The sequence below is a fragment of the Schistocerca americana genome, chromosome 7, assembly GCF_021461395.2.
Source record: "Schistocerca americana isolate TAMUIC-IGC-003095 chromosome 7, iqSchAmer2.1, whole genome shotgun sequence".
NCBI lineage: Eukaryota > Metazoa > Arthropoda > Insecta > Orthoptera > Acrididae > Schistocerca > Schistocerca americana.
In genome coordinates this window covers 144,062,612-144,087,654 of record NC_060125.1, presented here as the reverse complement: position 1 = coordinate 144,087,654, position 25,043 = coordinate 144,062,612, and the positions used below count along the sequence as shown (strand labels likewise).

Below are 25,043 nucleotides of genomic sequence, written 5' to 3'. Positions count from 1 at the left end.
ACCAGTACTAGTCCGGTTTTTTTCTAGCCACACCTCGTAGTGTCTTGCAGTTTAAGAAAGATCGATGTCGCAAATCTTATTGAAACTTTCGTGAGAGATGCTAATGTTTGTTTGGTAGATAACTGTTCGAGTTACTGCAATACGAACGGCACCGTGGGATTTGGCTCTAGGGAAACGCGTCTCTAAGTGAATAAATACTGGAGTAAACATGACATCACACGAGTTACGAAATACGGTTCAAATGGCTCTTAGCTCTATGGGACGTAACATCTGAGGTCATCAATTCCCTAGAACAGGGCCGGCCAAACGCTGCACAGTGTGCAGACGTGCGGAAGTGCTGCACATGGGCGCACGTGTGCGACAGCGACATCTCTTATTAGACATGTGTCCTAAATGAACGGCGGCGGCTCCAGTTCCCTGTGGTACAAGCAAGAGCGCAACATATCCAGTCTCGTTTACCCCTGGTGACCGTAACCTTAACGGAGAAGTACTGAGAAATGCCAAGTACTGTGAAAAAGCAAAGGACGGGAGATCTATGTTCTCAGTCGTTTAAAAATGACTGGGAACTGCAATTCTTTTTTGTAGCCGTTGATGAAAACTCACCGTGTTTGCTGTGCCGCCAAATAATAGGCGTCCAGCGTAAGTTTTCAATTGAAAGACATTACAATACATAGCACAAAGACGAGTGTAGTGAACTCAACAGTGAAGAACGACAAGCAAAATTAAATGTCCTTCAGAAAATGGATGAGATACATCAACTCGATTTTACTGTACGTCAAAGTAACTGATACTTCTTGAACTCTTAGTTTCAGTTTCTTGTGTTAGATTTACGTCTGTTTTACTGTACGCTGTACAATGTACTGTTTTCAATTTTCGACAATGACAACCACACTAAATCTTCACTGCGAGCAAGTTTTAAAATCGCATTAAGAATTGCACAATCTGGGAAACCCTTTGCCAAAGGGGAGTTTGTGAAAGGGTGTCTGATTGATGCTGCAGAACTTGTGTCTCCCACGAACGTTAGCAGGTTTCAGGAAATCAGTCTATACAAACAAACAGTGACAAGACGTATCAGTGCTATGGCCGGCGATCTGCACATGCAGCTAATAAATAAGGCTATATACTTTGTTGCTTTCTCTGTTGCGCTCGATGAAGCAACTGATTTTACAGATACAGCCCAGGTTGTGATATACATACGAGGTGTCGATAACGCACTTTGTGTAACAGAGGAGCGACATCTGTGCGTAGAAATATGCACGACATGAACGCTGACGGCTGCGGCGTGCACGCTGTGAACCGGAAGTTGCACATGTGCAAGAGCACCGCACGCGTGCAGAATTTCTGGCCGGCCATGCCCTAGAACTTAGAACTACTTAAACCTAACTAACCTTAGGACATCACACACATCCATGCCCTAGGCAGGATTCGAACCTGCGAACGTAGCGGTCGCGCGGTTCCAGACTGAAGCGCCTAGAACCACTCGGCCACACCGGCCTGATCCAAATACGGCAGCCTCGTGTTGGCGCCACATTGGCGCAGTTCTGGCCAGCCTTCTTAACATACGTGGCCGCCAGCAACAGCGGTAGTTAACGCGGGGTTCCCTGCTCTGCTTTGCCGGGCGGGCGTCGCTGCCGGCCACACCGCAACAGCGGTTACGAGTGGCGTCGTGTAAACAAACACCTTTCTTCGTCTTCTTCTTTTCGGTTTAGACATCTTCTGCTCGAGGCCCCACTATCTTGCTGAGGATCCTCTGTTGCTTCCAGTAATTCAGTTCTTAGAAGGTACAGACTTTCCGCGGCAATCGAGGCTTCGGGTTGCATCACTATCTGGTAATGTCGGCATTTTGCATCTCATCCAGAGATTGATCTTAATGTAGTTCATAGTAGGTGGTTTGTTCACTAAATTGTTGTCTATTCGTGCTTCCGCTGGAGTTTTTCATTGAGATATAAACTCCTCCCCTAACTGCCTTGCATCCTTTGTGTTCTTTTCGATCGTACACCTCTTTCTTACGACTCTCGTGACGAGCAGCCAGCTCTGGGAGGGACGCAGAGTGACGTGATGAGCTCGCGTTCTCAGCGCAGGCCAGTAGGCCGCTTTGTACCCGCAGACGTGAACGGGACAATGCGGCTACGCCACAGTGTTCCACCCGCCCAGCATACCAAGAACGGTCGTCCTGGGCTGGGTGTGCGCCACGAGGAGCGCATTTGGCGTAAACCCGTAACGCCAGCACTTTGTGACTTTAATGCAACTATTGCTTTCCCTTTATTGTTCGATCATAACTCTGCATATATATTTCTTCACTCTTATAATGAACGTTTTTGTGTCTGCTTTGTGCACGAAAAAAGTGTGGTTAGCGCGCCAAAGTAAATGGCACCAACATATCAGCTGCAAGTAGTAACTCGCCGGCCTACATTAGTTATCGCTGAAGCAACTGGTTTTCGGTTACGTCGGTTTTTTCCATGCTAGTTTAACCTGTCTTAAAACCGCTCAAAATAAACGGTTTCCTGAAATAACCGATTTTCGGTTTTTTATACCTATTATTTCCTGCAAAAAACATAGAAATCGAACGAAGATTGAAAACTTCAACTCAGTTTCAAGATATAAAGAATCAAAATATTAAATTAAATAGACAAGTAAAAGAAAACTTAGTTCGTCCACTGTTCGCAGTTTTTCTCGAAAAGTTACAAGTACTTAATACAATATGAAACTGTTCAAAAATCATGTTTTAATCAGGAGGCATACGACTATTTGGGAATTAGGAATAGTCAGTGGTAAAGGTTGAAGAACTCTGGTTTTCGTGTTAATTTGTCCGTTTTCATGCGCTGCAAGCAGATAAAGGCGTATTCGTAGACACAGGCAGCAGATCAGCTACTACCAGTTTTATTGCATACTATAAATTAAGTTTTTAATTTATTACTGTTGTCATAATTTCCATCCCGTGTCATTAATTCATAGAAATGGCACACAAATCTTTAATGTCTTAAAGAAAATGAAGCGCTGAACTTAATTGCTACGTCGCTTCGAAAAAAATTTCGAGGCTGTTGTTCCTGTCTTTCTGAAATACAACAGATGTCCGTCGACGACAGCGAGAAACTGCCGTATAGACCATGTGGGGGCAGATCGTGCACACAGCACGGACACACATGTGCCTTAAGCGACGACGTACGGCAACAGGGACATTATTGTCTGAGCAATGCTGTACCAATTCTTATTCCATGTGCTTGTTGCATTCTCACTAAAATAGAATGCCTTTCTCATTTCCTACAACAACACAATATTTGAAACCAATGCAAATTTTACTAATATAAACCATTCCTTTTCTTAAAAAGGTGTATAAAAATGAAAAATTTTATCATTGCTACTATAGCTAGTGATATCATGTCTTTTGCTCCGCTATTACTAGAAAATACGATAAACACATGTTACAAGCGGGATCAAACAAATACCAAAAAAGTCTCGATTATTGAGAACTAAAATACCGATGCCACTTTCAATCAGTCGGTTTTTTCCGTCACTACCTTAGATGAGTTCTGCTATTTGGGGAGCAAAATCACTGATGATGGTCGAAGTAGAGAAGATATAAACTGTAAACTGGCAGTGGCAAGGGAAGCGTTTCTGAAGAAGAGAAATTTGATAACATCGACTGTAGATTTGTCAGGAAGCATTTTCAGAAAGTATTCGTATGGAGTGTAGCCATGTATGGAAGTGCAGCATGGACAATAAACAGTGTAGACAAGAAGAGAATAGAAGCTTTTGAAATGTGAAATTACAACGAAATCCAGACCTTTAGCTGTTTACAGGCGTTGATAAATATCAACGAGGACATGTATGCCCCGACCGGGACTCGAACCCGGGATCTCCTGCTTTCATGGCAGACGCTCTATCCATCTGAGCCACCGAGGGCACACAGGATTGTGCAACTGCAGGGATTTAACCCTTGACGCTCCTCTTGAGACCCACATTCCCAACTTACTGTTCACACACTACATTTGTAATGCCCCTGCCCACTATACTCATTACTCGCGGCAGTCAATCTTCTTTCCCGCAAGAGTCCGGGCAATGTGAGTGCATCCGCACTGAAGATGAACATAGGCCGGTTAGCCTTATATATATGAAGATAGTATCTGTTCTTGGTACATATTTATTAATTTTCTGCAGCAGTGTGGGAGTCATGCAGCTGTGGCAAGACGTATAAACGGAACATGTAAGCACCGAGTGTGGCAAGAATTATTCACATTATCAGACAGATTTTGTTGCTTTACTTACAGTGTATTAGTTAGTATTCGTTGGTTGGATGTTGGTGTACACAGTATTCTGGGAAACATAATGAATGTTTTCCAGTGACGTTAATTGTACTGCACTTTACACACTGAGACACAGGTAACACGTTCCATATGCTTTACAAACCGTAAGTAAACCAAAGAGTACGGCTACAGTTTGTGTTAGTGCAGTGTGTCTCTTTCTTCGGCTCTTGTAATAAACACTGCCGTCTGTAAGTATGTATCTATTTCTCTATTGTAAAAGAACACGTATCACTATGACAAAATTGACATGTGCTATTTATAAAATCTATTTAACAATGAGTTGGAAGATAATACAACTAAAATTTTAGCACTGAAATTTCGATTGACAATTCATTTGTCTTTTGTTTAACGTTGATCAACAATTACGAAATTAACAATAAATATGCATTACTTTTTTAAAATAATGAAGCGCGCGCGCACACACACACACACACACACACACACACACACACACACACACACCACCTCCCCGTCCCACATACTACCTTGCTTAACAGTTCATTATTTTAAAAAAAGTACTACTGTGATGTTTATTGTTCATTTCGTAATTGTTGATCAACGTTAAACAAAAGACAAATGAAATGCCAATCGAAATTGCAGTGCTAAAATATTATTTGTATTATCTTCAACTCATTGTTCAATAGATTTTATAAATAGCACATATCAATTTTGCCATATTACTACATGTTATTTTGCAATAGAGAAATAGATACATACTTACTGACGTCAGTGTGTATTATAAGAGCTGAAGAGAGAGACACACTGCCCTATCACAAACTCTTTGACACAACTTTAGCCTGACTCTTTGGTTTACTTAAGTTTTGTAAAGCATATGGAACGTGTTATCTGTTGCTAAGAGTGTACAGTGCAGTACAACAAACGTCATTGGAAAACATTCATTATGTTGCCGTAATTCGAAAAAACCTCTATTTGTCACAGTCTCAGTGTTCCTCATCCATAATGGACAAAAGTGTTACCATAATCAGGTTAGAATGTTCCATTAGCGAAGGTTATTGTGAAGGTGAGGTGAGATGTTAATATCACATTCTAGAGAGCTATATAGAAGCTGTTGATTGTGATTGAGTTTCCACCTCACTGTGATATATCCTAGAAGGTTCCATTTTACCTAATGAATGTGCGCAGTTAAAAATCACTAACTCTTATGTCATGTAGTTATGTCAGACTGGCGACCGTATTTGTACCTGCTACTCATAATTACTACTGCTGAACGAACATTTCTTCGAATGCAGCACTCGAATCTATAATATCCCGTACGAAATAGCGTTTTCTAGACGAGACGAAACGAATAGCGTGAAATGCATTTGTCAATCACAGTCATAATTCCAGTAAAAGCGTAGTAGTAACTCGCTGTTACATTATATGATGGAGCCTCGTTATAAACCGACGTGATGAGACAGAAAACATCGGGCAGCGGTCAGCGACATCGGCTGGTGCAGCGCAGTTTGGCTCGCTCGGCGTGTCACAGTGCGCGAGCTGGAGGGACACGCTAAAGCAGCTGCGCACTCTCATTTCTCACGTGGGCAAATATTCTCATCTTAGAGAAAAAAAAAGCTCACTATCGCAGACGTGCAGCTAGTGCAAAACTTCCCTTCAGTCGTTAACTCGCCGAGCTTCAGACACCTGAGACGGCCTATTTCACTCCCCTCCGATGTTTATGTAACGGACCCTCCCACTAAGGTGACATCCAGTAGGAAGCTTTATAAAAGCATGTACATTTTCTTTGTCTTATTTCTTTTACATTTTCTGTAGTCATTTTGCGGTCTGATGTATACGAATAGTGATACGAAATTGTCATGTAAATTGATATTGTTACTTTGGATTGTAATTGAATGTATCTGTGTGCTCTGAGGTGACAAAAGTCGTAGGACAGCGACGTGCACACATACAGATGGCGGTAGTATCGTATGCACAAGATATAAAAGGGCAATGCATCGGTGGAGCTTTACAAAACTTAAGTAAACCAAAGAGTCAGGCTAAAGTTGTGTCAAAGAGTTTGTGATGGGGCAGTGTGTGTCTCTCTTCAGCTCTTGTAATACACACTGACGTCAGTGAGTATGTATCTATTTGTACTCATGTGAAAAGGTGCCGGGGTGATTATGCCCGAGCAACGGAATTAATAGACTGAAAGCAGAATGATAGTTAGAGCTAGAAGCATGGGACATTCCAATTCGCAAATTGTTAGTGAACTCAGTATTCCGATTGCCACAGTTTCAAGAGTGTGCCGAGAATACCAAATTTCAGGCATTGCCTCTTACTACGGACAATCCACTGGCCGGCGGTCTTCATTTAACGACCGAGAGCAGCGACATTCGTGTAGAGTTGTCAATGCTAAAAGACAAGTAGCAGTTCTTGAAATAACAGTAGAAATCAATGTGGGACGAACGACGGACGTAGCGGCTAGGACAGTACGGCAATATTTGTGGTGAACAGGCGTGGCAGCAGACGAACGACGCGAGTGACATCGCTAAGAGCACGTTATCGCCTGAAGCACCATCTAGGATTCGTAACCCTATCAGTTGGACCCTAGACGACTGGGAAACCGTGGCCTGGCCAGATGAGTCCCGATTTCAGTTGTTAAGAGCTGATGGTACGGTTAGAGTGTGATGCTGACTCCACGAAGTTGTCAACAAAGCACTATGTAAACTGGTGGTGCCCCTTAATGGTGTGGGCCGTGTTTACATGGGTCCTCTGGTCCAAATGAATCGGTCAGTGACTGCAAAGGATTATGTTCGGCTACTTGAGAGGCCATTTGTAGCCATTCATGGACTTCATATTCCCAAAAAACAATGGAATTAATGGATGAATTAATGGTATTAATGGATGACTACGCCATTTCACCAGGCCACAGTTGTTCGCCATTGGTTTGAGGAACATTCTGAGCGAATGACGTGGCCACACAGATCGCCCGACGTTAATCCCATCGACCATTTATGTGACACAATGGAAAAGTCAGTTCGTCCACAAAATTCTGCGGTGGCAACAATTTCACACTTATGGACGGCTATAGAGGCAGCATGGCGCAACATTTCTGCTGGGGACTTCCAACCATTTGTGCCTATGACACGTCGAGTTGCTGCATTATGGTGCGCAAAAGTAGGCCCGGCACCTTTTTAGGAGGCATCCAATGACTTTTGTCCCCTCAGTGTATATTCTCTGTGTGTTTCCGGAAGCTTCGGCATAGTGAGGAATATGATATCTGAGTAAAAATTGTGTGTGTGTTCTTATAGCTCACACGTGCCTATTAACGAATAGTTATTTCAAAGCGGGACGGAGCAAGTGTTAAGTCGATCGGCCCCGAGCGCGGTGGAAAGTTTCATTTAACTGAGGAGAACAGCGTTGTTTCAGCAGTGTTCAATGAGGAAGAGGTTTGGAGGAAATCGTAGAGTAGAAATATCTCTGGACTGAGCAATCCGCTCTGCGTATGTTGGCAGCATTAAACTAGGATTGTCAAGTGATCTCCGGAGATCGCTGTTTGCATGTTCTTCCTGCGGGGTTCGAAAGATTAATATTAGATGTAATTGTTGCGTTTTTACAATTTCTTAATTCGTAACAGCTGCGACGAATTACTGTTGTTGCAACGGATGCAAAGAGAAATACGTGAAAGGAGAAATAGTTTGTTTTATATGACTACGGTGATATATTCTGCTGCTGTGGCTGAATTTTGAATAAACGTTTTAAATCTGTTCTCGTATGTGCAAATGTGTAGGACTGTCGAGCAAAGACTATAGCCATTCGCACCGGTCATTTGTAATGGCGAATTTCGTCCTTATGTTCACACTATAGACGGCAATGGAAATATGCAGCTGAAAATGCCTATTTCTTTTTACTGTGAAACGCAAAACACTTTGTAGCAATTACACATTTTCTTTCTTGATTCGTATCTGACAGCCCACACCTGCGTTATTTAAGGTCTGTTTCGTTGTTTTAAACTGGAATATACTTACCATAGGGTACTCTGTAATATTTATGTCTTTTGTTGAAAAGCCAGCTGATTCCAAAAATTTCACTCTTCTCTGAAAAGATGTTTTGCAGTTCGGAGAAGATAAGCTGTGTGTGTGTGTGTGTGTGTGTGTGTGTGTGTGTGTGTGTGTGTGTGTGTGTGTGTGTGTGTGGAGGGGGGGGGGGGAAGAGGCAATCTCTTTACGCAGATGGTCTGAGAAGTAAATAAAGTTTGCGAAGCTAGAAAATACTAATGTAATGTTGGTTGAAATTCCCGCATGTATCTTACATACATTTTCTCCACAATCCTGGCGTAGAATACGTCATTTGTTTATTTTCAGAACAACAGTGCCATCCTGAGACTTAAGCTGTATCTCGTGCTTTGCAAATACTTAAGTCAATAAAAATATAAATAGTGAAAGTGTGGGGAAGAGAAATCAGACAGACAAAACAAGAGAAACACAAACACAGCATAATCGTAAATTAACAATCATAAATATGCTAGCTAAGTCCTTCACGTGTGTGCTCTTCCCTTGGTGTGTCACATTTGTCTATAACTCAAGAGATGGCACTGAAGGGCTACGACACATTTTACAAGGGGCAATTGGGCTTGTAGCGTCGCCCAAGGTTTGTATTAGATAGGAAGGCCATAATTTGGTTGATACTTGACGAAGGCAAAGACTATGACTGAGAAATAAACATTGATCCTTAGTGTAGCCTTATGTCAATATTTGCGTCATATTCAACGTATTTTTCTATATAAAACTCCAAGGTAAATTCGAAAACTTCTCTTATACAGGGAAATGTCTCCGACGAATATTTTGGTGCATACTGCGAATGACTATCGGAACACAAATTAAGAAAAATGCAAGGTCAGCCCGCTACTTGACATTCACCGACAACTGTGTGCTATACGTTAAATACATTTATCCGGCTGTTTGATTTACTTCTACTTGTTTCTTAATATGTAATGTTGTGGGTGCGAGCATATAAAACAGTTTAAATACTGCGTCAGTTTACTAGTAGGCATAATCGTGACAGCCGACAAAAAAGAGAAAGAAAATACATAAAAAATATCGGAGAATTGGGTGGTATAGTCGCTAATGTTTGTCATTTTTTTTTCAATTTTTAAAGGCAATAGGTTACTATCTAATCGTTTTGCAGTGCCATCGAACCATAATTTACTAGAACAGACTCATCAATACGAAAAAATGTCCCATAAGACGGCAAAATAGCGGTGGCTGTCACAGATATAGTATGCAGAACTGGAGAGTGTAACAATATAATTTTTATTGCATTTTTCGGCTGACATTGGCGCCAAGGTACCAAATGGAATAAGATGCGTAACGCAGGGATAGCACATGCATTGGCTTCCACTGTCACTTGTGTCTCCCCCAACACAAAAATCGTTGGCTGACTGACTGACAGTGCACTCAGTACAAAAATGCATCTTGTGTGTTTTATCTTACAGATCCGTGTATTGGACTACGTTGCATATTTCTAAAGTTATGCTGTAGATTGCCTTTTCGTTTCAAGAATCGAGGTAAAAACATTTTCATACTTTATTATTTACGGAGCTTTGCCACCCTGCACATCGTACCCTTTTTAAAAAATCGTGCGTTTGCCATTGCTATGTAATTTGTATTTAAAAAGGAAAATTGTGACTGGCAGTAGAAAAGTTATTTTGTAATCAGGTCCATCACTTACATTTTGTTCCGAAAACAGAACTTCGGCTACCTCTACCATTTAACTGTTCAACTCGCGAATAGGCGTTTAAAAAGAAAGATTGTTGGCAAATCTCTGTATTAATTCCAATGCCACGGATTTGCTAACTGTTGTTATACGAGATGTATATGGGATGAAGTAATGTGTTGCCCGACTCTTCCCGGATAATATTCTCGAAATTTCAATACTAAACTTCTCCGTGATGCACAACGCCTCTCTTGGGGTATTTACCACTGGAGTTCATGTAGCATCTCCATACCGCTCTCGCGCCGACCAAGAAATCTTGTTTGCGCCGCGCTAATGTGGTAGTGTGCAGATTCTTGTGTGACAGTTCTAGGTTTTAGCATTAAAATGGTAGTTCTTTAATGTTGGCCAGTTCTTTCAAGGGAACACTAAATATCACAGTGTAATCATGGCTATCAATTAAGAGTTGACCTATCTGCGTATTATCTGTGTCGGTATGTAATATTAATGTGCAATGTCTGCCTGTAACAAAACAGTTACATCCTTTGGCCGTATATAATTACACAGCACTTTGTGGTAATATCTGCCGTAGACTGTGTGACTGTATATCTGTGTCACGTAAACCATACTGAATATCCGCAAGTCTTCTTATCTTCCATATTTCTCAAGTCCGAAGCGAAGTATCATGTAAACTAATGTGCATTGCTATGTATCACAGTAGTACCACGTTTTTTACCGGAATCGTAAGATGATGCATCAAAACTACTAGAGAGACGGCATACGCTATACCAGCCAGTAACCAAGAACATTTGGCGATTGTAATGTTGCATTTTATTTCCTCCATGTTTTAAGCAGATTCAAATGGGAAACGGGGTTTACTAAACGAGTTTACAACAATATTTCCTCCAATATATACACCTTCGAATCTATTATTTTCTTAAAGTACACCACCGTGTGACATTTCCATAAGTGTTTACACTTAATGCAGATATCTAGAATCCCCCATTCTTATCTGGACCTTTTCCAGATTCTGTGTGATTATATATGCAATAATTAATAAAGAACTTTTACAATAATATGTCGTCTTATTCATTACCCTTCCAAGTGTGTTGTAATTCAAAGGTAGTTTAAAGTACAGTAACCTTCTTTCTTACCTGCAGTGTGTCTTTTAACATAATACTACTGTTGTCTGGAGGCAGGCAGAAACTTACCTAAGTAAATAGACCATGCAATTTGCAAGCTATCACACTTGAATTTTTTTTTTAAATTTCCCACAGTTTTTACACTGCACTGTGTCCATGTGACGTCGTAGTGGCGGATTCTTTTTAGGCATCCGTGTTTGATTGGGTCATAAATTATAACTTGCGTGGTAAATTAAGTCGTAAATAAACGTAGCCCAAGTGGCCTGCAGGGTGAGAGGGAGGCGGTGACCTTGAAAGTCAGGGAGGTGGTGACTTTGAAAGTGATAGGTGGAGGAAGGGGGCTGGCTCTGTCCAATTTCTGCTGTTGTGTCCACTGTGTATCTGGACAGATGACTTTATTCCTTTTAATGTAACACCAAAACTACTAAGGAAGTTAGACATTAACTTTCATTTGTTGAACACTTCACGCGTGGACCTCAGTACCCAAGTTTTGACTTCGGTCAGTTTTTGTTTGTTTGTGAGGCTTTGGCTTTGTTTAAATGTACACTGAAGCTGTCTGTGCTTTCGTAGCAGCTTTCGAACACAGTTGGCGTGTCTTTTCCATCCCTTGCAACTGTGCTCCGCGCAAACCTGTCTAAGATGTATTGTACAATTCTCTTGAACTTTGTCAGTTGATGCTCTAGCATTTTCGTTCTTGGAGATAAGTTTTTCATGCTCACCGCTCAAGTAGTCTAAAATCTGTCTCATGGGACCGATGATCTCGCTGTTTGGTCTCATTACCCTCTTCAACCAACCAACCAACCAACCAAATCTGTCTCTTGTAGCTCCTTCTAAGCAGAAATAACTTCATACCTTTCTTCACATTCCTAGTTACCGCCATATTGAGTGATTCTTTCTTTACATTGCTATTTACAGCCATATTCAGTGATGCTATAACGGCTTCATGATCACTGAGTCACTGTTTGGACTGAGTAGTAAAGTTCGTGCCAGTTGGTGACCAGGTGATCTAATATGTTAAACTCACCAGTTGTTTCTCTGGCTAGCTACGGAATGTAGACATTTAAAAATAAAGCTTTGAGGACGTAATGAATTGTGCTCAGTTAACTCAGTTGGCAGAGCACTTGCCTGGAAACCGCACGAGCTCCTGGGTTCGAGTCCTGTTCCGGATTAGTTTTAATCTTCCAGGAAGTTTCACATGCAGAACAGTTGCACGTGATTGTACTTGCTACAATCCTCAGTGTGTTACTAGCCACAATCCACAGTGTGTCCCAGTCTATGGCTGGTAAGTTGAAATCTCCACCTAATGCCATAACATCACCAGGAAATTCACAAGAAATATTCTCGAAATTTCCACTGAAACGTTCTGCCATTGCTGCTGCTGAGGCAGGACGTCTATAAAAGCATCCGATGACCATGTGTGATCCACCTTTTTAACACTTACATTCACCCAAATTATTTCCTATTTGTAATCTGTACTAACGTCACTTGATATCATCGTGTTTTACAGCTATTAATATACTTCCATCACCTGCGTTCACTCTGTCTTTGTGATACACATTGCAATCGGAATTCAGAATTTGTTATTAACATCTCCTTTGTGCCAGTTTTCTGTCCGTTGTGCTGTGTGGGCATTCTTGCCGTTTATAAGCGGGATTACTTCAGGAAAGTTCCCAAAATGCCCCTGCTGTTAATTAATACTACGTTAACAATCTCTCCCACCGATCAGCCATGAGAAATGGTACTCTCTTTTATTAATGGGGATAGTATTCTTCCTTGTCTGGGATTAGCATGTTTATCAGGCTGTGGAGGCAATTTTGTATTCTTAATTTTTAAAAAAGTGCATGCTACATGTACCCGGGTAGTCTAATAGCCACTTCATCCATGTAGTGCTAGCCTGGCCTTCTAAGAGAGGTGCTACAGTTATCCACCCGACATGGGAAGCCGAGAAATCTGCATCCAAGGTCGTCGTCACAGAATCGTCTGAGCCTTGCACTCGGCTCCAAACCAGAGGACCACCATGTATTCTGGGAACGGTGTTGCGAAACAGTAAACTGTGCTTCCACTCCACGAGCAAGGCTAGCTGACGTCACCAAATCAGCAAGCCGCCTCTAAGGATCGAGAATGGCCTGTGAACGCAGGAAACAGGCGTAATTCGTGCCGACAGCCACAATTTGCATCCAGTGTTGTCAGTAGCTGTCGGCAGAGCCTCCTCCCCACCTGGGATGTGGCAGGCAGACGGGGTGGACACTGACCTACTTCCCAGCGTGCTCGCTTTTTCAATAATTTTGTCGACCAGTCTCATAACGTTGGAGCTCCCTGTGAAAAACATTCCTAGCGTCTGGTCTTGCGGAAAGCAGGCGATGGAGCTCGTCGGGTCATTAAAAACTACCTGAAAGAACAAAGCCCGCACCGGAAGCCCCACAGATTAGGCCTGGGCCAACAAAATGTCAGTTTGCCACCTGTGCGAGTCAAGTACAGTGTGATTCTTATGGGAAGCGATACGATTTTAAATAGCTTTCGCCAGATTGTCTTTTTCGTCATTAAAAAGACGTTTTACTGTAGAAGCTGATTTTGAACTTTGGGCTTGTGTATCCAGAAAGATGCTTGGCTCAGCATTTTCAGTCAGTTTCTGGCCTTATTCTAGGAATTTCAGTTTTGCGTTATCTGTAACTGACATTTCTAATGTCGTCTCATCTGAACGATCGTTTCACGCATCTTGTTGGTGTGTATCGCAAAAGTCCGTCGGGATGTGACGAGTCCGTCGGACATTTCGTCGATGGATATCAGTTAACGCCGCCGTGGGTGGCCGAGCGGTTCTTATCACTACAGTCTGGTCCCGCGCGACCGCTACGGTCGCAGGTTCGAATCCTGCCTCGGGCATGGATGTGTGTGATGTCCTTAGGTTGGTTAGGTTTAAGTAGTTCTAAGTTCTAGGGGACTGATGACCTCAGAAGTTAAGTCCTATGGTGCTCAGAGCCATTTGAACCATCAGTTAACAATAAAAATGCCGATTTTCTTTCAGCTTGTGACGTTTAATTTGAAAGTCATCCAAAGACACTACAGTACGTCTGTATGGCATTTTGTCCTTTCACAAGTTCTGTAGAATAAAATGAATTTAACATGTTTCTTGGAGTATTCATCACAGACAGTGAAGCCTGTATTTTATTGCAAAAAATGCACTATAGCTGGAAAACCATCTCAAAAAGAGGTTTCAGAATCTACATATTTGTTCACAGGCGATGCTTTTACTCAGTTCAGAACGGAAATGTAGCATTAAGGAACAATGATAAGTACTTTGGAGCAGAGTAAGTACTACAAAACTAACGTCGAGTTACGCAGGTGCTTCTTGAAACAGGAGTAATGGCAAACAGCGAACACTTGACACACCTGGCACACCTGGCCTGTGCGCGGTAGCTTCAAGCACTGAGGAATGGAGGTCCGACCGAGATGACTAACGTCATCGTGAATTGGTTGCGGGACGCAGACTTGTCCTGATCCCCGGCACTAGCTCGGTGACGTCAAGCGGGCTACCGGTCAGCCGCCGGCCACACCGTAGAGTAGGCTTGGCTCGAGCCGCTGTCCGCTAGCCGCCCGGACAGGTTATGCTAATAGCGCGCCGCCATTGTGTCTGCTTCGGCGCGGGCGCCTGCCGTCTGGCGCGCCGCCTCCCGCTACACACCTACCTACCTACCTACCTGTGCTCACTCACTCACTCACTCACTCCACGCCAGCTGCTACGTTCTCCCGTTTGGCTACTCACGCTAATGGCAAAGTGAACCAACATTCGCCATCTTTTTTTTTTATGAACACATGTCTGAAGCAAAGGTTGGTTACATGTCATTCTTGTTAAATGAAAGTAGGTATAGACAGCAAAAGGCCCGGGTGTCACAAAAAAATAATTTTTTAAGATAGCGAATAAAATCACAGCCCTAATTAAACTATTCAGAGAAGAGGTCCCGTTTGCTGACCTACGTTAGAGACGAAGTAAGTTGTAGAGTATCGAGCGGGTACTGTGTTTCGACACAATGTAAACAGACTTTTGTTTTTGCGTCCAAATCAGGCATTGTTCTGTGTGGGGCGCCGCCTATGAGTGAGGACTGTGAAGCGACGGTAGCGTGTCCCACCTCTCCACCGAACCTGCCGTAGGAGGCACAGCACTGCCTGGCCGTTCAGGTGTGCAGCAGCTACAGCCTGCGCCACATAAACGACACACATAGTGTCGCCACAGCACTGTGTGTCCACCTACGTAATGCGACACTCGCTCCGGGTACATCGGAAGATGGCCATGAAAATCAGCCACCTTCTAATTTGCAGCACGCCCTACAGTTCATTACTTCGATGCCAGACATGTACAGTAAATAAGCTGTTAGAACGTGTTTGCATTCTAAGATGATGCACACTAGTGTCGCGATCGCTGTGGCGACACTCTCTTCCGGTTCTACAAGCGGTCCGCCGACTGCTCTTCATTGCGTTTCTGGTAAACGACGCACTCGCTCCCTTAGTACTTCGTCCCAGTATATCTCATCGCTGATTAACTGTTTACGTATTTCCCCTTGATTGGTTGTCTCTCAATATGCCAGGTATTTGCCCTGAAGGTTGAACGAACTATCTGTGTTGTTATTCCATGAACTGATCACGTGGCAGTCTTCCCTGCGTGCTTCTCGCAGGGAATCCACCGTTCTCTGTAGACTCGACATTGGCCGCACTTGGCTGACCCATGGCCCCATTCTCAGACGTGAGGATCCCCTTCAACGCAGATTCGGAGCCGCCTGGCGGTGGACCATTTACTCCTAGACTACCCTAATTTGGCTGCTCTGAGGTGCCATCTTAATCTTCCTGATTCGCTCCTTCTGGCGCTAGTAGACGACGCCAAGTCGGCTGACCTGGTATTAAGTTTTGCTCACGAAGGTGGTTTCTATTCATCGCTGTAAGGTAGGGCTTTTTGGCGTCATTGACTGCGTATGGGGTTTGTGTGGCAACCCTCTACCATTCCCCTCCCGACCCTCAAGGTGTCCCTTGGGGTCCTTCGGTGGCCCTTGGCGGCACTTGCTGGGTGACCCAGCCTGGCCTCTGCCCTTTCCACCTTTTAAATTCTTTTTTTTTTTTTCTTCTTCTTCTCGGTTTTAATGCTTGTCTTGTGTGTGCTGCCTTTTTTCTAGGTTTTTATCTGTGGTTTTTATTTTTTTATTTTACCGTGTTAGTTACACTTAGAAATTTCAGGATTTGCCTTTCGCCTCTGTCCTCTGTTGACTAATCCTGGTTTGCCACTTAACGGATGAATGGACTGATGACCTCGCAGTTTAGTCCCTTTCACTCCAAACCAACTAAACAGTGTTGCAGGTAAGCCCTGCAGAATTGCAGGAAGGAGTGACGAAGTTGCATCTACGTTCCGGTCAACCGTACCGCACCTTCAGGTTTAATTAATTTCGTCACGAATGTTGATGAGTCAACGATATAATTCCTTCCAAGGCTTTCCAGAACCAGCGCATCTTAAACATTATTTATAAAAGCGGTGCAAGAGGGTCGGTTTTGGAGGGAAACCGATTTTTCACATATTGCCCTTGAACCTGCGAACATTTGTGCACATCCTGCTCAATTATGTCCATACAGGCCACAGTTATTCGTGCCCAGGTAGCAAGCATGATGATGATGATGATGATGTATCTGGTGTTTGTTTCACTTTCCTTCCGTACTTGGTATGTGGATTTTGGCAGTACAGGAAACGTTCCCAAGGAGCTTTTCTTAGATAACGTTCTCACTTTTGCCCCTAGTCGATTGCCATGACATTAAGCTGCTTCCTGTTCTTATTCTTTGTTTCCTCCTCTTTCGTTGTTCGCAAAAGGAAAACGAACTTTTTGCATTGGAATCCAAACGTTTAATTATTTTATATCATTATTACCTGATTTTTTTCCTACTGACTAAGGCGTCGTTTCTAAATTAAGAATTTTATGTGAAACCATTTACAGCGTGTCAGTATGTTGCGTACTGGACTGTTACTTTTAATAAATAACATACATATTAGTCGAGCATTGTTCGTTCTTAAAGGAAAAGTTTCTCGTAAATTTATCCCATTATAAACGTTTGATTCAAATTTCTCCATACGCTACTGTCTCCATACCATTACTGAATTTCTGGAATAATTAACTAAAGAGAACTCAAAAATGGTGTGGTAGTCTCAGAAATCTATCGTATTCCAGTATTTTCATAGGCAATTAAAGAAATTCTCATGTAAATAAGTACGAAAGAACTTTTTGTCGCCATATATGTTCCCTCAATTAAAAAAAAAAGTTTTGTTTTGACAATTTGTTCGAGGTTCATTTCTCGTCTTACAGCATGTGGGTTGCGTATAGGTTTTCACTCCTGGAAGAACCGTGAAGGGTTAATAACTAGAGACGAGCAAACATTGCTGTTAGCTTTTAGGGAACGAGCTGCGAATATTCGGTGTTTTACAAAGGATCGTAAGTAAGTTAGCCACAGTGTCATAGCTTACGTATTATCGCAAAACACGCGGGTTTATGCAGCTCGGCCGTGTGTGTCGTGCACTAAGCGCCAATTGTGTTCGCTAACGAGCAGCAGCTGCTGGCGCTTGGCGGACGTACTGTGTTCCAGCTGGCGGGCGCGCCGAGAGAGCGACCGCCTCGGCTCTTTCTTTCCGACGCTCCGCCGTCTCTGCAGCAGCTCGCTGGAGCTGCACTTTCTCACTGGCCCTCTGTGGCACACTGGGCGGTTGTCTCTGTTCTGTACTACTTGCGCTTGATACGGTCCCCAACGGGTGCCACACTTAAATCGATGGTAATCGCGACAGGCGGCGAATGAATTCTCTCCGAAATAAAAACTGGCTTCCAAGTTTGCGAAAAAAAAAAGAAGAAACTGTGGCTTTTGCAGTCGCTTTGCAGCCGACTAACGTGACATACCTTCTAAGATTAGCTGTCATTCTAAACTTCAGTTTTCAGGTGCAGTGTCGTTATACACTACTGGCCATTAAAATTGCTAGACCAACAAGAGATGATAAACGGGTATTCATTGGACAAATATATTATACTAGAACTGACACGTGATTACATTTTCACGCAATTTGGGTGCATAGATCCTGAGAAATCAGTACCCAGAACAACCACCTCTGGCCGTAATACGGCCTTAATACGCCTGGGCATTGAGTCAAACAGAGCTTGGATGGCGTGTACAGGTACAGCTGCCCATGCAAATTCAACACGATATCACAGTTCATCGAGAGAAGTGACTGGCGTATTCTGACGAGCCAGTTGCTTGGCCACCATTGACCAGACGTTTTCAATTGATGAGAGATGTGGAGAATGTGCTGGCCAGGGCAGCAGTCGAACATTTTCTGTATCCAGAAAGGCCCGTACAGGACCTGCGACATGCGGTCGTGCATTATCCTGCTGAAATGTAGGGTTTCGCAGGGATCGAATGAAGGGTAGAGCCACGGCTCGTAACACATCTGAAATGTAACGTCCACTGTTCAAAGTGCCGTCAGTGCGAACAAGAGGTGACCGAGACATGTAACCAATGGCACCCCATACCATTACGCCGGGTGATAGGCCAGTATGGCGATCACGAATACACGCTTCCAATGTGCGTTCACCGCGATGTCGCCAAACACGGATTCGACCATCATGATGCTGTAAACAGAACCTGGATTCATCCGAAAAAATGACGCTTTCATTCGTGCACCCAGGTTCATCGTTGAATACACCGTCGCAGGCGTTCCTGTCTGTGATGCTGCGTCGAGGGTAACCGCAGCCATGATCTCAGAGATGATAGTCCATGCTGCTGCAAATGACATCGAACTGTTCGTGGAGATGGTTGTTGTTTTGCAAACGTCCCCATCTGTTGACTCAGGGATAGAGACGTGGCTGCACGACCCGTTACAGCCATGCGGATAAGATTCCTATCATCTCGACTGCTAGTGATACAAGGCCGTTGGGATCCAGCAAGGCGTTCCGTATTACCCTCCTGAACCCACCGATTCCATATTCTGCTAACAGTCATTGGATCTCGACCAACATGAGCAGCAATGTCGCGGTACGATAAACCGCAATCGCGATAGGCTACAACCCGACCTTTATCAAAGCCGGAAACGTGATGGTACGCATTTCTCCTCCTTACACGAGGCATGACAACGTTTCACCAGGCAACGCTGGTCAACTGCTGTTTGTATATGAGAAATCGGTTGGAAACTTTCCTCATGTCAGCACGTTGTAGGTGTCGCCACCGGCGCCAACCTTGTGTGAATGCTCTGAAAAGGTAATCATTTGCGTATCACAGCCTTCTTCCTGTCGGTTAAATTTCGCGTCTGTAGCACGTCATCTTCGTGGAATAGCAATTTTAATGGCCAGTATTGTATTAGAGAGATTCGAGCCCATAGGGAGGCTTACCAATAATCGTTTCTCCCGCGAACGATTCTCGACTGGAACAGAAAGAAAGGGGGGGGGGGGGATTTGCTGTGGTACACACAGAATCCTCCGCCACACATCATAAGTTGCGTTGCGGAGTTCAGATGTAAATGTAGATGTAGAACATGGAAGATCAATCTTCCCAAATCGCTATTCTTCAATAAAGTAAAGTACGGCAGCGACAAAAATTAATTCAGTGAAAGTAGCGTGTGGTGTGCAGCAGAGAAGGCCAGTGTTTTCGCTGTACATAAACCATCCATCAGACAGTGGCAGCAGCACTGTCAGGCTCTACGCAGAAACACTTGGACGAAATTTACACTTCATGTGATGGATTTATCACTATAATAGAAAGATCCCGAAGGTCCTCGATGAAAATACTGTATGTCCACGGCATTCGTTTAATATTACTTAGGGGTTATACTAAAAGCCCATATAAAGGAGGATGAACGCTTAATAGCTGCACTGTAAGATTTACATTTGCTGGAAACGTTCGGGGAAAGTGTAGAACATGTGTAGCAAAAATCACGCTACATGCAAGAGTGTTGCTCCAGCGTTTAAGAGTCCTGAGACAGGAAGCGTGCTAACAGATAACCTAGGAGTTTAGGATCGTCGGACGTCGGAAAAGCGAATGCCAAAGTGTAACAGAGTCACTCAGGCAACTCTGATGGAAATCTTCGGAAGAAAAGCGGACGGTGCTCTGGTCAAAACGTCTTCGGGTGAATTTCGAGGAAGGCAGTGCGACAATTCTGCTGCCATAATCGATTATCTCGCGTATGGAGAGAAAGAGGGGGGGGGGGGGATAGGTCGCTTACGGAGGCGTATAGGCGGTCACTTCCACTCTTTCAGTATGCGAGTGGAATAGGGCACAAGGTCGCTCATTAAGCAATATAAATTCATGAAGTACCTTCCGCCACGTATTGTACAGCGGCTTGCAGAATATGTACGAGATTTGAGGGCGGAGGCACACCATCAAGTTTGATAAGCGATTGCACACGCCACAGCAGCGCGAAGCCTGTCATCAGTGGCGTGTGAAACGCGCAGAGCGGTGTACAGTGACTTCCAGCAGAGTCCCACACAAGCGTATAGCGTCACGGAACAAACCGAGACTGGAGGTCAGATCGCTACAAAATATCAAACTACAAGACAGTGGCTCCACAGGCGGCGTACAGCTACTTTACTAACAGAGACACAGAGCAAGGAAATAAAAATTAACCGTGATCACGTTAGTACATGATCCGAAATTTTGAAGGTATCGGGGGTACAATATAGGAAGCGAAAGGTTATGTACAACGTGTACAGAAACCATACGGCAGTTATAAGAGTCGAAGTACATGAAGGAGAAGCAGCGGTTGAGAAGGGAATTGAGACACGGTTGTAGCCTATTCCCGATGTTATTTAGTCTGTACATTGAGCTAGCAGTGAGATACACCAAAGAAAAATTTGGAAAGGGGATTAAAGTTCGGGGAGAAGTAACAAGTTTGATGTTTGCAGACTGTATTGTAGTTTTTGTCAAAGGCGGCTAAGAACTGGGAAGGCTAGTTGAACGGAATGGACAGTGTTATGAAAAGAGACTGTAAGATGAATATGCACAGAAGCAAAACAAGGGTAATTGAATATAGTCAGGCGATTCTGAGAGAATTAGATTAGGAGACGAGACACTAAAAGTAGTAGATGAGTTTTACTATCTGCGCAACAAAATAACTGATGATGGCCAAAGTAAAGATGGTTTAAAATGCAGACTGACAATAGCAAGAAACGTATTCCTGCAAAGGAGGAATTTTTTAACGTCTGAAAAAATTTAAGTGGCGTATAGACTTGTACTCAAATGAAATGTGAACGATAAACAATTCAGACAAGAGAATGGAAGCTTTTCGAACTTAGCTGTATTATGAATGGCTCGAATAATTGAAGACGATGATATTGATGCACTGAATAGAATTTGGGAAAATAGCAATTTATGGCACGACTTGAATAAAAGAACCGGTTTGACAAGACAATCCGCAAGCATGAAGCACGCGCCAGTGCCGTAGTGGAGGTAAGTCTGAGGGACAAAATTGAATGAATACCGTAAGCAGCTTCCAAGGGTTGTAGTTAGTAGTTACGCAGAGATGAAGAGTAGCTTACACAGAACGGATTGGCGTGGAGAGTCTTCGGACTGTGGCGTGGAAAGTCTTCGGACTGAAGACAACCGCAACATCAGTGAAACTTTCCCAAGAAAGAAAAAACTCTAGCTTCTGGAAAAGGGCTTGCTTGAGTGATATGTAAAAAGTAGTGGTCTTCTTACTCACTGTCGTTTGTATAGTGTTATACACACTCGTGGCCATTATTTGAAAACGTAGAAACTTTCAAAAACGCCATGAAAATAAAAGGAGTCGTGGTTCGGTAAGCTGCTCCCGCAACAACTTGTTGAATTTGGCCGATACGTAACAGTTGACGATGTTAACTCTAATTGTTTAACTGACTAACCAAGGTTCAGTTCGTCCGAACAGTTCAAAACTGCAGATGGAAAGTTATCAGCGATACACAAATTAATTAGCTCTTTGAACCTTGACACTATTTTTTCATTCTAACCTATCATGAGAATTTAAAAATACTGGCTCTCTTTCATTAGTATACACAAACGGTTACCTTCCCTGTACTACTAGAACATTTGATATGCATATTAGATTCCGCAAGCTTTTGTATAATTCTAGTTCGTACGAATTACGGAAAAGTGTTTGATAATTGTTGGCTCGTATTAAATGTGTTTTTTAAATTTAATTCTTGCATCCGACTGACATTTGTTTTTTTGTGCTTGCAGGTGAGTGGAGATGGAGGCAGGACGTAAGTACTGTAGCTGTTTCCTCGGCTGCGTGTACATCTGTAGCGTCTAGTGTCTACCTGCTGCAGTGCTGTGCGGTAGTCTCCTCCGGAAATTGATGGGCGTGGTTGGACTTCCGACGTTGACGCTAATTAGGCCGTGTCGACCGCTGCATATTGATGGGGGCGGGTCGCCGGAAAAACTGAATATTCCGCATTGATTAAGCAGTGAGCTGAGGTGCATACAGGAACTCTGTCCCATATTTAAACCACGTACCTGAGCGACCCTGCGGGGCTTCGAAGATCAATAATGAATTACTTATTCATGAAGCTGTACACGCTGTTCAGATTTGAGTCCTCTCGGGATGAAATTGCCTCAAAATAATGATAAGGTTGATGGCGCCAAACTAGTTAATTTTAGCCCTCTCGCTGATGCATTTTCGTCTGGTCGATTTTTATGTTAGTATCGGGAGGCCTCGCTGTGTCGGCTCACCTATCCAGTATGCGGCGGCGCTGGCTCGGCGTATCGCTACTACAAATCCAAATACTTCAGACTATTTCGTAGACATGCTTTTACTTTGCTCTGCCGTTTTCTTTAAATCAGGAAGCAGAATTACTCCTGTTTGCTGATGTTACTAGCATTTTTCTTAAACGAAGCAACGAACTATCAACATAGAAAAATTAAGAGAATGTTTTTGTGAAAGTTACTAACTTCGATCGCACAAATGGACGAGCTTCAAACTTGGGAAAAACACAGGTTATTATATTTTGTACTCTCAAAAATATGCCATCTGTTATTAACGTAGTATACCAACAAGGTCTATAGGGTCTAGAGGGTCTATACAAGGGCGATGTACTTGAGGACAATATTATGGAAATGGAAGAGGATGTAGATGAAGATGAAGATGAAATGGGAGATATGATACTGCGTGAAGAGTTTGACAGAGCACTGAAAGACCTGAGTCGAAACAAGGCCCCCGGAGTAGACAATATTCCATTGGAACTACTGACGGCCGTGGGAGAGCCAGTCCTGACAAAACTCTACCATCTGGTGAGCAAGATGTATGAAACAGGCGAAATACCCTCAGACTTCAAGAAGAATATAATAATTCCAATCCCAAAGAAAGCAGGTGTTGACAGATGTGAAAATTACCGAACTATCAGCTTAGTAAGTCACAGCTGCAAAATACTAACACGAATTCTTTACAGACGAATGGAAAAACTAGTAGAAGCCAACCTCGGGGAAGATCAGTTTGGATTCCGTAGAAACACTGGAACACGTGAGGCAATACTGACCTTACGACTTATCTTAGAAGAAAGATTAAGGAAAGGCAAACCTACGTTTCTAGCATTTGTAGACTTAGAGAAAGCTTTTGACAATGTTGACTGGAATACTCTCTTTCAAATTCTGAAGGTGGCAGGGGTAAAATACAGGGAGCGAAAGGCTATTTACAATTTGTACAGAAACCAGATGGCAGTTATAAGAGTCAAGGGACATGAAAGGGAAGCAGTGGTTGGGAAGGGAGTGAGACAGGGTTGTAGCCTCTCCCCGATGTTGTTCAATCTGTATATTGAGCAAGCAGTAAAGGAAACAAAAGAAAAATTCGGAGTAGGTATTAAAATTCATGGAGAAGAAATAAAAACTTTGAGGTTCGCCGATGACATTGTAATTCTGTCAGAGACAGCAAAGGACTTGGAAGAGCAGTTGAATGGAATGGACAGTGTCTTGAAAGGAGGATATAAGATGAACATCAACAAAAGCAAAACAAGGATAATGGAATGTAGTCTAAGTCGGGTGATGCTGAGGGATTTAGATTAGGAAATGAGGCACTTAAAGTAGTAAAGGAGTTCTGCTATTTGGGGAGCAAAATAACTGATGATGGTCGAAGTAGAGAGGATATAAAATGTAGGCTGGCAATTGCAAGGAAAGCGTTTATGAAGAAGAGAAATTTGTTAACATCCAGTATTGATTTAAGTGTCAGGAAGTCATTTCTGAAAATTTTCGTATGGAGTGTAGCCATGTATGGAAGTGAAACATGGACGATAAATAGTTTGGACAAGAAGAGAATAGAAGCTTTCGAAATGTGGTGCTACAGAAGAATGCTGAAGATTAGATGGGTAGATCACATAACTAATGAGGAAGTATTGAATAGGATTGGGGAGAAGAGAAGTTTGTGGCACAACTTGACCAGAAGAAGGGATCGGTTGGTAGGACATGTTCTGAGACATCGAGGGATCACCAATTTAGTATTGGAGGGCAGCGTGGCGGGTAAAAATCGTAGAGGGAGACCAAGAGATGAATACACTAAGCAGATTCAGAAGGATGTAGGTTGCAGTAGGTACTGGGAGATGAAAAAGCTTGCACAGGATAGAGTAGCATGGAGAGCTGCATCAAACCAGTCTCAGGACTGAAGACCACAACAACAACAACAACAACAACCAACAAGAAATAATAGAGTAGAAAATTCTAAGTTCTGAGTGTACATATTTGATGAAAACTTAAACATGTTAAGTTTCGCTACTTCGCCTTAAGAACACCTCTGAGGATATAGAGGTCAGTAAGTTAACGTATTTGGCATATTTTCATTCATTCATGTCTTAGGAAATATTCTGGAGTAACTGCTCACTCAGGAGAAAAAGTATTCATTTATGAAATGCTTGGTAACAACCTATTTGAATTTGATAGTAACAAAGATAATCGCAGGTACAGTACTAGAAGGAAAAACTATCTGTAA

At 43.0% G+C, this 25,043-nt stretch overlaps 1 protein-coding gene and 1 non-coding gene across 2 annotated transcripts in view; one reads left to right on the top strand and one right to left on the bottom strand.

Annotated features, from left to right (window-relative positions):
- LOC124622343 (ubiquitin-like protein 3) overlaps positions 1 to 25,043 on the top strand; it is a 469,599-nt gene that overhangs the window by 165,624 nt on the left and 278,932 nt on the right. The gene's annotated exons all lie outside the window — the stretch shown is intronic.
- On the bottom strand, positions 3,830 to 3,904 carry Trnas-uga. The gene has a single exon. It is a non-coding gene; the product is annotated as a tRNA-Ser (tRNA).